This window comes from Eretmochelys imbricata, chromosome 26, assembly GCF_965152235.1.
Source record: "Eretmochelys imbricata isolate rEreImb1 chromosome 26, rEreImb1.hap1, whole genome shotgun sequence".
NCBI lineage: Eukaryota > Metazoa > Chordata > Testudines > Cheloniidae > Eretmochelys > Eretmochelys imbricata.
Window position 1 is genome coordinate 16,441,382 of NC_135597.1, and position 13,134 is coordinate 16,454,515.

Consider the following 13,134-nt stretch of genomic DNA (forward strand, 5'->3'; position numbering starts at 1 on the left):
AGTGTGTGTCACGGAGTGTGGGGGAGTCCAGGCCCTGCACCCCTCTTCCTGGGATTCACTGAGACTCTCAGCCAGCCAGTAAAACAGAAGGTTTATTGTGTTGCCGGCACCCAGTGCCGAGAGGCTGAACAACAGCTTGAGTGGTTCGTTACCCGGTGTGCTACACCCAATAATCACAACGGGGTGGAGAAGCAGAAAAGTTTATTTGCAGCTGCAAAAAGGTACAGGGAGAATAAAATCTCAAATCCTGCACACAGAGCAGGAAGTTACATAGGCTTTTATACATCCTTTTTCCCAGCATACTTATCCAATAGCAAGCTGCCCCAAGTATCCATATAGCCAGCCAATCCAGTTCCCAGCTAGTTCCCTGATTCTCTGTATCATTTGTTAAACTATACATAAAGCTGCTTTATTCAGCATTGTTCTTCCATATCTCCCCTGTTTGGCCTTGCTTAGTTTCAGGCAGTCTGACTCTGCAACATACTGTTGCAGATTCTCAGCATAACTGCTGTGTGTGCCTCCAGGCGGGGGGGCCAAGGACACTTGGGCCTAGCACGCAGAGCTGCTGCGAGTGCCTCCAGGCAGGAGGGGGGGCCAAGGACACCTGGGCCTAGTGCGAGGGGGCTTCATCGACACTCGTGGTCTTCCATCCCCTCGAGTTACCCCAGTGTCCCCAACAACTCCCCCCTTTGAGAACACTCAACAGCCTTGGCTCTGAGTTTTCTCACTTGGGCTACTTATTTCTTTACAATATGACTTTGCATAAGCACTTTGTGATAGCCCTGAAGAGAATGACTTATTAACTTTTGCAAAAGGGCCCTGACACATGATACTGCACAGCATAATACCAGTAATACAAGCAATACAGGAAAGAGAATTTTCAATAGCAGGCTAAATAAACCACCAAGCCAAGACGACAAACCCCAGCCTGAAAACAAGGTTTGCAACCAATCATTCTCTGGGGCAGTATAGGCAACCTGTGCTCCGGCTCGGGCATGGGCCTCAGCCTGTACCAGCTTTTCATAGATTTCATAACTGCTATTATTTACATATACACAACATCGGGGCCCGACGAGGGCACAAACCCCTCCTTGGGATGCCAAGAGATAGTCCAAAGGCAGCCTGTTTTGGAGGGAAAACGTCCTGAGCTGCTGTACCTCTTTATTTAAAGTTTTTACTGCTGACCCTAAATTACTAACCGAGTTTTTTAACTCTAAGGCCACCTTCTTAAGTACCAGCTGCAGCCTTACAGTATAGCGGCCTATGCATGCCATGGCTGGCCCAGTAAACAGTGGTGCTATTCCCAGTACAGAGCACCCTACCAGCTTCTCGGTTGTGAGGGGATTCTTCATATTGACCTCCAATGCCTTAGTCAGTCGCCGCAGGGTCTTTTCTCGTGACTCAACAGAGGTGTCTCGGGCATTTCTAATCTTTCTTTTGGGCAGTGTGGCAGTTATGGAAAGATGAGGAACTCCATGAGCTATATAACAGCTACCTGTCCAGTTGGCTGGCAGCACCTTGTAAGCCTTTCGGCCACATACAAAATAGTGACCCTGTAGGGCCCAGTAAGGACTGTTTCTTAAGGGGATTCCTGGGATATTTAAGGCTGCTTTGGCTCCTTTTTTAAACAATTTATATGCCCCTAAGGGGGCATCCCATCCTCCTGATTGGGTACAAGTGGGGGCATTTCTAATTGTGCCGTTCAAATTACACTCGCCATAGGGACCACTACAAACCCACCATTGGCTTGCTACATTGGAGATGTTAACTGGACAGCAAGTTACATTTCCAAACCCCTTTTTTTGTGGTAAGATTATTTGTAAGTGTTTCCCTAAAAGGGGAGGAACCATTACACCCACACTGTTGGCCTCCCCTGTTGGTCTTTATCCAATACCCATCAGCCCACTGTGTAATAACACAGGAGCTCTTTCCCACAGGATGCCCATCGTGATCAGATTGGTTTCGGGTAAAACATAATACCCCCACACTACAAGAAGGATGTGGATAAATTGGAGAGAGTCCAGCGAAGGGCAACAAAAATGATTAGGGGTCTAGAACACATGACTTATGAGGAGAGGCTGAGGGAGCTGGGATTGTTTAGCCTGCAGAAGAGAAGAATGAGGGGGGATTTGATAGCTGCTTTCAACTACCTGAAAGGGGGTTCCAAAGAGGATGGCTCTAGACTGTTCTCAATGGTAGCAGATGACAGAACGAGGAGTAATGGCCTCAAGTTGCAGTGGGGGAGGTTTAGATTGGATATTAGGAAAAACTTTTTCACTAAGAGGGTGGTGAAACACTGGAATGCGTTACCTAGGGAGGTGGTGGAATCTCCTTCCTTGGAAGTTTTTAAGGTCAGGCTTGACAAAGCCCTGGCTGGGATGATTTAACTGGGAATTGGTCCTGCTTCGAGCAGGGGGTTGGACTAGATGACCTTCAGGGGTCCCTTCCAACCCTGATATTCTATGATTCTATGATAATACTCCCTCAGTGAGTACTGCAACTGAATACTCCTGGTCCTGATAGGTGGCTTGCTCTAAAGAGGTCTTGTTCCAGAACGGTGAGTCCATTCTTTCCTGCTCTTTGGTGGTGGCTAATTCTGCTAGGATCAAGGGCAGCATGTCAAGGGGCATTCCCGTTTTGGGGGATAGTGGAGTTGGAGCACATACCCAGCAATCAGTCTGGTTTGTTAAATTAGCAACATGGTGCACAAGCAAAACAAAGGAGTTATGCTCCCGATATGCACAGTTTGGAAATACCAATACAGAGAATAACAATGTTACCCAATTAATTATGACCAGAGTCTTCCCAACCCAGGGTCTCCAGTACCTGGGTGGGCCCATTTTAGCATTAAGGTGCCCGCTATTTGTGTCTTTTAAACAGTAGTTTTAGCCCGAGATCGTCACTAGATGAGGAGTCAGCAGGTTGGATGGTCCACTGTCCTGCTGACGAGGGGGCGGGTACTGCCTTCAGACTAGAGTGATGGATCCAGTTCTTGTGTCCCTCGATCTTTGCCACTGTATGGGAGACCAGCAGGACGGTATAGGGTCCTTTCCACTTTTCCTGGAGAGGCTCGTCTTTCCAGGTGCGAACAAGCACAGAGTCACCGGGCTGTAAGGAGTGAACGGGAGAGCCCAAGGGGACAGGCTGGGAATCCTTGGTATACCTGTGAAGAGACAAGAGAACAGCAGACAGGGAACACATATACTGTGACAAAAAACCATTACCCAACTCCCATTCCCCTGACAGAACCGGGGTGCCATTCATAGGCCATGCCCTTCCAAACATAATTTCAAAGGGACTGAGCCCTAATCTACCGTTTGGGAGAACGTGGATACGGAGTAGGACGAGGGGCAAAGCATCAGGCCATCGCAGTGAGGCTTCTTGGCACACTTTTGCGAGATGCCGTTTAAGGGTCTGATTGGTACGCTCCACTACCCCACTGGCTTGCGGTCTCCAGGGCGTATGGAGTTTCCAGGGGATCTGTAAGGCATGTGAGATGCTTTGAATGATTTTTGACGTGAAGTGTGTCCCATTGTCAGATTCCATCCACGGGGGAGTTCAAAGCGAGGAATGATCTCCTTAACAAACTTGAGGGCCACTGTTCTGGCAGTGCAGTTACGGCATGGGAAGGCTTCTGGCCATCTGCTGAACCGATCCACTATAACAAGGAGATATTTGAACCCTTGGGTCCGGGGAAACTCAGTAAAGTCTATTTGCCACACTTGTCCGGGGCCCGGAGTGGGTTCTAGGGCAGCTGGTGGCACAGGATGTCCTGGTCAGGGGTTATTCTTTTGGCAGACTAAGCAGTCTGCTTGTACCTGGGCAGCCAGGGGTCGGAGTCCGGATGTGATAAAGTATTTTCCCATTAGCTGGATAAGTGCTTCCCTGCCAGCATGAGTGGTTTGATGTAGTTTCTGAAGCACTGGCCGGATTGGGCCCTTTGGTAAGAGGACCTTCCCTTCTGGGGAATGGAGCCATCCCTCCTTTTCCCGGAGACTGAGTTTGTCAGTTAGCTGTCTCTCCTCCCCAGAGTACTGAGGGGTTGGAAGCTCCCCTACTGATGGGATAAGGGCATGCATATGGGCATTCTCAGTCTGAGGGGATGGCAGGGTGGCAGCATGCTTAGCCTCTCTATCTGCCCGGGCGTTACCTCTGGCCACATCTTGATCCTCCCTTTGATGGGCTTTACAATGTACCACTGCCACTTCCGAGGGGAGTTGTACGGCTTCTAGGAGCTGGAGGATTTGGGGCCCATACTTGACTGGGGAGCCTTGGGCTGTCAGCATTCCCCTTTGCTTCCATAGGCCAGCATGAGCATGCAGCACACCAAAAGCATACTTTGAATCAGTAAAAATATTGACCCGCTTTCCTTTTGACAGTTCAAGTGCACGGGTCAGGACTATTAGTTCGGCAAGCTGGGCAGAGGTCCCAGCAGGCAAACCTTCAGCTTCCACAGAGTCATGGAGGGTCACAACAGCATAACCCGCCCTCCTTTGCCCATCTATTACAGCACTGCTACCATCAGTGTACCACTCATAATCTGCATTTGGGAGGGGTACATCCTTTAAATCCTGGAGTATTGGGCATCTATGATCTCTAAACAGTCATGTTTCTGTTCCTCTGTTTCTGGCAAGAGAGTGGCTGGGTTAAGGGAGGGGCAAGGCTGTAGGGTGACTTCAGAGTTCTCTAACAGCTTAGCCTGGTACCGAGCAATCCGAGCCTGGGTGAGCCAAAGCCCGCCCTTTGCATCCAATAAGGCTCGGACCATATGGGAAGTATAGATTTGCATAACCCCTCCCAATGTTAGCTTCTCAGCTTCCTTAAGCACTAGGGCAGTAGCTGCGACCCCCGTAAACATACCGGCCAACCCTTTGCAAACTGATCCAATTGCTTAGAAAAATAAGCCACGGGACGTCTCCATGCTCCTAACAGCTGTGTAAGCACTCCTAGGGCCACCCCCCTTTGTTCATGTACATACAACTGAAACGGCTTAGAGAGATCCGGCAGGTCCAGAGCCGGGGCTTCCATCAATTTTCTTTTCAGGATTTTAAATGCCCTATCAGCCTCTGGGGTCCAATAGAAGTGGTCATGATCCACTCCTTTTACACAGTCGTACAGGGGTTTAGCCCACAGTCCAAACTCTGGGATCCATATCCTGCAAAAGCCTGCCATACCCGGAAATGCCCTGAGCCGCTTACAATTATTTGGAGAGGAACTTGACAGATAGCTTCCTTTCTTTTTTTTCGCTTGAACGCTGACGCTCCCCTTGCCTTAGCTGTAACCTGATCCCTCTCCACCTCAGACAACAGGGTTCTCAGGAGGATATTACAGTCGTCTCAATCGGCTTGTGACTACTGAGGCACCCCTCAAAGACTGAAATAAACCTGTTTGGGTTCGTTGAGAATTCCCCAGCCTGTGTTTTAAAAGCTGCTAAGTCTATTGGATTGAATGGCACATGGGTGTAAACTTGCATAGTGGTAGCCTGACGTCCGTCTGCCCCTGGGCAAGCCACAACAGTCTCGGTAAGCAAAGGATAGAGTCCCACCAAGGGGGCAATCTCTGTAACCCGAGGCATCCTACCCTTATACGGTGGGGATGTGGGGGCCGAAGGGGACACCGGCTCTGCCATTACAGTGGGGGTGGGAGTCTGGGGACTAACATTAGCTACTACCGAACCAGTCGGAGTCAGATTACAGTGCTGTAAAATATCTGGTCGAGTACATAAAGTCAGAAACAAATGCACATACATATGTTCATTCCATTTCCTTGTTCTCTGACAGAACAGGAGTAACTGAAGGATCGTGTTGTAATTAATTGACCCTCCTGGTGGCCACTACTCCTGGTCCTCTAGTTGATATTGAGGCCAGTCAACTGTACAGAATCGTTTTAATTGGCTCTTAGTCATCGGATCCGCACCAAATACCTTCCAGTTTGCTAGAATGCACTCTAGGGGCGTACACCGTGCCCTAACCTCTGAGCTCTGTCCCTGTCCCATACCTACAGGATAACTCTGGGCGTCCCGAGGTTCCAACAGAGCATATAATCCAGATTTTAAAAGGTTCCTACCTTATCCAAGGGACCGGTTCTTCACCGTGGCCTGCAGCTGCTCCTCCCCCATGGCTAAGGGACCGGTTCTTCACCGCCATCCACAACTGCTTCTCCACTATATGAGTGCGTTGCACCGTTGTGCCCTCTGGGGTCGATCAAATCGCATCTCCTCCGAGGCCCCCGATGAACTCACCGGTGCGCGCTGGGCGTCGGTTCTCGCCGCACTTCTCGACCTCCAGGAGGGGTCCGGGCAAGGCTAAATTGCAGCCTCGTCGCCCACCCAGGGACGCCAAAAGCTGTTGCCGGCACCCAGTGCCGAGAGGTTGAACAACAGCTTGAGTGGTTCGTTACCCGGTGTGCTACACCCAATAATCACAACGGGGTGGAGAAGCAGAAAAGTTTATTTGCAGCTGCAAAAAGGTACAGGGAGAATAAAATCTCAAATCCTGCACACAGAGCAGGAAGTTACACAGGCTTTTATACATCCTTTTTCCCAGCATACTTATCCAATAGTAAGCTGCCCCAAGTATCCATATAGCCAGCCAATCCAGTTCCCAGCTAGTTCCCTGATTCTCTGTATCATTTGTTAAACTATACATAAAGCTACTTTATTCAGCATTGTTCTTCCATATCTCCCCTGTTTGGCCTTGCTTAGTTTCAGGCAGTCTGACTCTGCAACATACTGTTGCAGATTCTCAGCATAACTGCTGTGTGTGCCTCCAGGCGGGGGGACCAAGGACACTTGGGCCTAGTACGCAGAGCTGCTGCAAGTGCCTTCAGGCAGGAGGGGGGGCCAAGGACACCTGGGCCTAGTGCGAGGGGGCTTCATCGACACGTGGTCTTCCATCCCCTCGAGTTACCTAGTGGCCATGCCCCAGTGTCCCCAACAATTGGACAACAGGAACACAGTCCAAAACAGAGCTTGTGGGTACACCCAGGACCCCTCAGTCAAGTCCTTCTGGGGGAGCATGGCGCTTAGACCCCAGCCCTGGGGTTCCCTGCGTTCCACCACCCAGCCCCAAACTGAAACTAAACGCCCCCCCTCCAGCAGGCTCCCTTCTGCTGCCTGTGTCCACATTCCCCGACAGAGGTGTCACCTCCCCCTCCCCCTCCTGGCTCAGGTGACAGGCTCTCAGGTCTCCCATCCCCAGGGCACATTCCCAGGTCAACACTCCCCCCTCCCTGCTGCGTCACATCGTCACAGTCTGCATCAGGAATCACCTTCACTTGCCTGTCTGTCCCGTCCCCCCTCCCCGGGATACCCACAGTGTGCAACACTCAACCGCTGCACATCACACAGGCACACAATACCTGCACTCGGGCATACTCCACATACCCACCCCCTGCATGCATAATTCCCCCAGTGTGCATAGACACTGCACACCCAAACACCTGCACCAATACTCACATGGGCATGCCCTCCTCCAGACACCATGCCAGTGCACACCCACATGCTCTCCCTGTGCACACATAGCCCTCACACATGCCGCCAGGTCATACTTAACCCCCAAATTTAGGTTCAGCAGAAACAGGTTGGAATTTAAAAGAGCCTGATTGACCTACCCCCTTGCCCCGACTGCAACCCAAACATCACTTCAGGGGCTGGAGCATGAGAGCTACAAAGTGAAACTGACAAGAAGCCAAGTGGAAACTGGTGGCATTGACCTGCGTCATGGAGATTATACTATAAAACCCACTCATATGCCATCATCGCTGGGTAATTAAGAAATCAGGGCCTGACCCGCCCTTTCCCCTGCCTCTGCCAGCCAGTGGAGGAAGTGGAGGAGAATCCTGGTGCTGTCCCTTTAAATTCATGCTCCTGTTGGATTTGCCTTGGTGCATTTCATGTCACAGGGGCCATTGCCCTGCATGGGGATTTGCCCCTTTATGCCTCAGGTCCCCCCAAACAGCCCTGCAGACAGGTTCCCATCCTGTGAGCCAGCCGGTTCCAGCCACCCCCACAGGTTCCAGCCAATCCTGAGTTGAACTGTGGGGGACAGACAGCCATTTGGGGAACCCAGGGCTGGGGTAGCAAGGGGCTGCGGGTGGAGAATGAAGGGCACCAGCAGAACTGGGGTGGGGCAGAGCTGGGCTAGCGGGGTCAAGAGCGAGGGGTGCCAGCAGAGCTCAGGGGAGCCCAGAGCTGGGCTAGCAGGGGCTGTGGGTCAGGAGTGAGGGGCACAGGTAGAGCTGGGCTGGGACCCCAGTGTTCAGGCTAAGCCAAGATGTGGGGGATTCATGTCTTTGCCCAAGCCCCTTCGTGGCCTGGCACATTCACACACCCCAAGGAGGTGCAGAGGCTGGGAAGGGCCTCACACAGAAGTTAAACATTGATGGCGTGGAGCCGGGGGGATCAGCTCATAGCTGGGAAGGGTGGTGCTGGCATCCGTGCCCACAGGGACATGACCTTACCCAACTGTCAACGTTTAACTTCTGCACCAGGCCCTTCCCAGCCCCCTGCCTTGGCAAGATCGACCCTCACCCCCCCCCCACCAGCCTCCCACCGATCCGGGTAGTTATAGTTACAGTGCCAAAGAAGATGTGGGAGCGGGGCTGGGGAAGGGGAAACCCCAAAGATTTCTAGCAGGATTGGCTTGGGCAGGAGGGGGGTATAGGAGAGAGAGGGAGGGGATGGGTGGGGGGATGGGTGTGTGTGGGGATAGATGGGGGATGGGCTGGTCCAGGGGGGCAGCGAAGGGGATCTGGATCTGGAGCCTTTCCCTGTTCCAGTCTCAACCCAGCTCCACCAGCTGCTGTCCTGGGGCCAGCCCTGCCTGCCAGGGGAGAGTGCCCTCTGCTGAGCCCCTGCCCTGCTCCCTGCCCCACAGCACCCCCTAGTACTGCCCTGGGGTCGGGTCAGCTGTGCCTGCCAGAGCCCCTTGCTGAGACCCCCACACTGCTCCTTGCAGCCCAGCGCCCCCTAGTGGTGCAATGGGTGTAGGGGGTGCTCTCCCCTTACTAAAAAAAAACGAGGAGTCCGTGCGGCACCTTAGAGACTAACAAATTTATTTGGGCATAAGCTGACAGTGCAGGGACCTGTTTCTCACTCCAATTTTCAGACCCAATGACTTCACTCAGCCTCCCCGCAACCCCCACCAGACAGGCTGGTCCTGCTCTGATCACCTGCTGGCAGCACTGAAAGCCAATGACCCCAGCCATGCTGCTGGGCCAGGATCTCCACGCGGGCATCCATCACAGGCCCAGCTGCCTGGAGCCCAAGCTTCCCCATTCAAAGAGATGGCAGGTGTCAAGGTTCCTTCCCCACTCTGAACTCTAGGGTACAGATGTGGGAACCTGCATGAAAACCTCCTAAGCTTACTTTTACCAGCTTAGGTTAAAACTTCCCCAAGGTACAAACTATTTTACCCTTTGCCCTTGGACTTCCACTGCCACAAACAAACATTTATCTGGGTTTATTTATTATTTATCTGGGTTTATTAATTCATTTATTTCCCCCCAAAATCCTCCTAACCCTTGCACCCCACTTCCTGGGGAAGGTGTGGTAAAAATCCTCACCAATTTGCATAGGTGACCACAGACCCAAACCCTTGGATCTTAAGAACAATGAAAAAGCATTCCGTTTCTGAAAAGAAGGATTTTAATAGAAGTAAAAAGTAAAAAAGAATCACCTCTGTAAAATCAGGATGGTAACTACCTTAGAGGGTAATTAGATTCAAAACATAGAGAATCCCTCTAGGCAAAACCTTAAGTTACAAAAAGCCACACAGACAGGAATATCCATTCTATTCAGCACAGCTTAATTTCTCAGCCATTTAAAGAAATCATAATCTAACGCATACCTAGCTAGATTACTTACTAAATTCTAAGACTCCATTCCTGTTCTGTCCCCGGCAAAAGCATCACACAGACTGTCATAAATATAAAGACAAGGGTAAACCCCTTTAAAATCCCTCCTGGCCAGAGGAAAAATCCTCTCACCTGTAAAGGGTTAAGAAGCTAAAGGTAACCTCGCTGGCACCTGACCAAAATGACCAATGAGAAGACAAGATACTTTCAAAAGCTGGGAGGAGGGAGAGAAACAAAGGGTCTGTGTCTGTCTGTATGATGCTTTTGCCGGGGATAGAACAGGAATGGAGTCTTAGAATTTAGTAAGTAATCTAGCTAGGTATGGCCTGGTCTACACTAGGACTTTAGGTCGAATTTAGCAGCGTTAAATCGATGTAAACCTGCACCCGTCCACACAATGAAGCCCTTTATTTCGACTTAAAGGGCTCTTAAAATCGATTTCCTTACTCCACCCCTGACAAGTGGATTAGTGCTTAAATCGGCCTTGCCGGGTCGAATTTGGGGTACTGTGGACACAATTCGACGGTATTGGCCTCCGGGAGCTATCCCAGAGTGCTCCATTGTGACTGCTCTGGACAGCACTCTCAACTCAGATGCACGATTGTTTGCCGTTGCTCTGACACAGGGAGGGGCGACTGACGACATGACTTACAGGGTTGGCTTACAGGGAGCTAAAATCAACAAAGGGGGTGGCTTTACATCAAGGCTTTACATTTCAGGCAGGAATTCACGGAGGGTTCCAATAAGAAATGGTGCACCTAAGTTATTGTTCTTATTGGAACAAGGAGGTTAGTCTGGCCTCTGATTGATACATGGCTACATTTACCTCGCTGCACCTTCTCTGTGAGCGACTGCAGTGTGACCTAGAGGAATGAGTCCCCCTTAGCTGAGGTGGCAGCTGAAATGCCTAAAGAACACATGAACAAGTATGAACTGTTTAAATCCAAGGCGAGAGTCAGAATGGGGATAACACCCGAGCAGTCTCGTCGGAGGTTCAGAGCCCTAAGGTGGAAACCAGACATGTCATTTACCCGACATGCCTACCACATTGTGAAACATTGGGATGCCTGGATATCAGGAGCAAGTGTTGAATCTCCAGTAAATTTGCCCTTCCTAATGCAAATGGAACAATTCTTAGAGGGTGTTCCTGAGGAAATAGAAAGATACATCCTAGATGGGAAACCCAAAACTGTAATCGAGGCAGGAGAGATTGGAGCCAGATGGGTGGAGGTGGCAGAGAAGAAGAAAACTGGTCGCAGTTGGAGCGGAGACCAGAAGGGACCACCCCAGACCACACCCTATTACTGGGGGCCGCCCAAGGCCCCACCTACCTCCCAAAGAACCCTCCAGACCCCTTATCGTCCTGCCACCCCGTTCTCCAGCAACCCTCCTCGCCCCAGTGACCCGTCAGCTGGACGATGTTTTAAATGTAACGAGCTGGGGCATGTAAAGGCCAACTGCCCCAAGAACCCCAACAGATTACAGTTCATTGCACCGGAATCACACCAGAGGTCCACAGGCCCAGATACTTCCCAGATACCCTTGGAGCGGAGGGAAACTGTGAGTGTGGGCGGGAAGAAGGTCACCGCGTGGAGGGACACCGGAGCACAAGAGTCAGCTATCCATGCTTCCTTAGTGGACCCCAATTTAATCAACCCAGAGATCCAAGTGATGATTCAACCCTTCAAGTCCAACTCTTTCAATTTGCCTACAGCCAAGTTGCCTGTCCAGTACAAGGGCTGGTCAGGAATGTGGACTTTTGCAGTCTATGATGATTATCCCATCCCCATGCTGTTGGGGGAAGACTTGGCCAATCATGTGAAGCAGGCCAAGAGGGTGGGAACGGTCACCCGCAGCCAGGCTAAACAAGCCGTGAGGCCTAGCTCTGTTCCGGAAACTGCTATCAGGACCCAGTCAGAGGTGATGGACCTGGACCTTAGGCCAATGTCTGCAACAGCAGTAGTGGATCCAGTCCCAGAGACCCAGACGGAACCAGTCCCAGAACCGGAACCAGCCGAACAACCAACACCAGACCCTGTGTCAGCACTGAATCCAGTACTTGCAACCTCAACACCAGAGGGCCCCACTGAACCTGAACTGGCAGCAGCCGATAACCCTACACAAGAGGCTCAGCCGGAGCCTGAATCCCAACATAGTGCACCAGCGGAGAGCGGTTCACAGTCAACAGAAACAGCTCCATCCCCTATATTGCTTCCAGAGGGACCAAGCCTAGGTCCACAATCCAATGAGGGACTGATGTCTCCAGCATCAAGGGAACAGTTCCAGACCGAACAGGAAGCAGATGAAAGCCTCCAGAGAGCTTGGACAGCGGCACGGAGCAACCCACCGCCTCTCAGCTCTTCTAATCGATCCAGGTTTGTTGTAGAAAGAGGACTTTTATACAAGGAAACTCTTTCTGGTGGACACCAGGAAGACTGGCATCCTCAGAGACAGTTGGTAGTTCCAACTAAATACCGGGCCAAGCTCTTGAGCTTAGCCCACGATCACCCTAGTGGCCATGCTGGGGTGAACAGGACCAAAGACCGTTTGGGGGGGTCATTCCACTGGGAGGGAATGGGCAAGGATGTTTCTACCTATGTCCAGTCTTGTGAGGTGTGCCAAAGAGTGGGAAAACCCCAAGACCAGGTCAAAGCCCCTCTACAACCACTCCCCATCATTGAAGTTCCATTTCAGCGAGTAGCTGTGGATATTCTGGGTCCTTTTCCGAAAAAGACAGCCAGAGGAAAGCAGTACATACTGACTTTCATGGATTTTGCCACCCGATGGCCGGAAGCAGTAGCTCTAAGCAACACCAGGGCTAAAAGTGTATGCCAGGCACTAGCAGACATTTTTGCCAGGGTAGGTTGGCCCTCCGACATCCTCACAGATGCAGGGACTAATTTCCTGGCAGGAACTATGAAAAACCTTTGGGAAGCTCATGGGGTAAATCACTTGGTTGCCACTCCTTACCACCATCAAACAAATGGCATGGTGGAGAAGTTTAATGGAACTTTGGGGGCCATGATACGTAAATTCGTAAATGAGCACTCCAATGATTGGGACCTAGTGTTGCAGCAGTTGCTCTTTGCCTACAGAGCTGTACCACATCCCAGTTTAGGGTTTTCCCCATTTGAACTTGTATATGGCCGTGAGGTTAAGGGGCCATTGCAGTTGGTGAAGCAGCAATGGGAGGGATTTACACCTTCTCCAGGAACTAACATTCTGGACTTTGTAACCAACCTACAAAACACCCTCCGAACCTGTTTAGCCCTTGCTAAA